This window comes from Austrofundulus limnaeus, unplaced genomic scaffold (genome assembly GCF_001266775.1).
Source record: "Austrofundulus limnaeus strain Quisiro unplaced genomic scaffold, Austrofundulus_limnaeus-1.0 Scaffold117, whole genome shotgun sequence".
In the NCBI taxonomy this organism is placed as follows: Eukaryota; Metazoa; Chordata; class Actinopteri; order Cyprinodontiformes; family Rivulidae; genus Austrofundulus; species Austrofundulus limnaeus.
Window position 1 is genome coordinate 1,297,268 of NW_013952519.1, and position 2,180 is coordinate 1,299,447.

The following is a 2,180-nucleotide window of genomic DNA, read 5'->3' on the forward strand; positions in this document are numbered from 1 at the left end:
TGCCTGTGCATGTGTGTGTGTGTGTGTGTGTGTGTGTGTGTGTGTGTGTGTGATAGAGATAAAGTTTATTAGATCTGCTTATTTTTGCGTGGAACATGGTGGCGTCATCTGCTGCAGACCTCCACAGAACAGAGCAGCGATGACATTTTGTAGGAAGTCATGGCTCGATGATGATGATGATGATGCTGGGGTCAGTGTGTTCACATGTGTGTTTGTGTGTGTCTGTATGTGAGGGATCAGGGTGCACATCATATAGCTGCTGCAGTCCTTCTTACACCCCCAAACGGAAAAATTAACCCATTTCAGCCTCGCTGGTGCTCGATGGCAATGACTTCGTCCAAACACTGATTCTATAGGTTGAAGTCATGGACACACACACACAAAAAAAAAAAAAAAAAAAAAAACGTGCACACACACACACACAAACACACATACACACACACATGTTTCTCTGTGTGTGTGTTTGTGTGTGTTATGGGAAGGACTAAAGCAGAAAGGGATGCTGGGAAGGAGGTCGTGATGTGACGTCATCCTGTGATGCTCCTCCGCCCACGTCCGCTCCCCTTCCTCCTTCTCCATCCCCTTTTTTTTCTGCAGCTGTGTGTGTGTGTGTGTGTGTGTGTGTAGCAGTGATGACACAACCCGGGTCATGTGACTGTGGAGGTGGAGGAGGAGGAGCAGGAAGCGAGTGACCCGGAGCAGGAATCAGTTGACACGGGAGCTGCTTGACGCCGTCCAACATGGAGGCCCAAACCGGAAGAGGACAAGTTTTTGAAGCGTTTTCTGGCTGCGTCAGACGTTAGGCCACATTTATCTGCTAAAACTCACACAAACCTCATGTCAAATAAATGGAAATTTTAAAAAAGGTCAGAAATCAGTGATTTGTTTTACCTTTTCTTTTGGTTTGATGTCCCAGAAAATGAGCCAAGCAGGTAAAAACCTCGTAAATGTGAGAACTTTTGAGCATTTTTTGACACATTTAACATCAGTTCTGCTTCATCTGACAGGGAGGACGCACTGGACGGGTGGTTTTGTTTGCTTCTGGAGTGAATCTCCTCAGCTTTTTGGGCTGCAGCTCTCATCAGTGATCAGTCTATACCTCATCAGCAGACGACAGCGAGGTTAAACGGCTGCAGCGATTTCTGTGATCATTACACGGCTCTGCTAATTGTTTCCTCAAGATATCTTTGTCGTCAATACGACTGTCGATTCTGATCAATCCCTCCTGGGGGGGGGGGGGGGGGGGGGGTCTTACTGTAGCTGCAGCTCTCACCAGCAAGGCCTCAGCTGCACGTCTCACAACTTTTATCATTTTCTGGATTTTTTGCAGCCTGATCAGAATGTAGAACACAAAGGTTTGAATGTAAAGGCAACAATAAAAAGAGGTTTCTCTCATGCTGGAGTGAAATGAAGAGTTTTCCAAACCTTTTTACTGTCTGGGTCAAATGAATTTCTAGATTTTGAACTTTTAATGAAAAATTTCTTTAAAAAATAAACATTTGCATTGATATTAAAATTTCTATCCTGTTTTTGTATTTTCTTTCTTAAACTTTTATTATTTTGCTGCTTTTGTGACCGTAGATGTGAGGATTTTTTCTCTACGTCCTAAATAATTATTCTGTTGATCTTAATAAGACAACAAAAATCTGATGCATTTTACCATCAACCTTTGCACATAAAACTTTATATTTTGTCCCAGAATTGTTGTCATTTTAGCCTTGTTGGGTCTGCAAACAGTGAAATGTGGAGGAAAAGTTTCAAACATTTAATCTGCAAGAATTTATCTGTTTGTTTGCATTTTATACACCAACTGTTTCAGGTCAAATCAGACTGATTTCACTGCAGTTTGAAGGATTTTTAGAAGATTTTTAGACCTGCTGGGGTCTTTAAGCGTTTACTCCAGGATGAGTTCTGATAGATTTTTTAGAAACTTAATGATTAAAGTTTGACTCATCAGTTCGTCTTGGGCTGAAGTTGTTTGAGTGTTTAGGGTTTTGGATCTGGACCCGGTCCCAGGGCAGCTCAGCTCCTGCAGCAACACGCTGGGAGCGGATTACAGCAGCAAATTAGCCAGAAGAGACCGGATCGGCCTGATGCTGTGGTGTGAAAATCAAACAGACCCCCGACCCAAACCTGAGGGGGGCCCCCAAGTCTGACAGAGCGCTTGGTTTGTTCTGCTG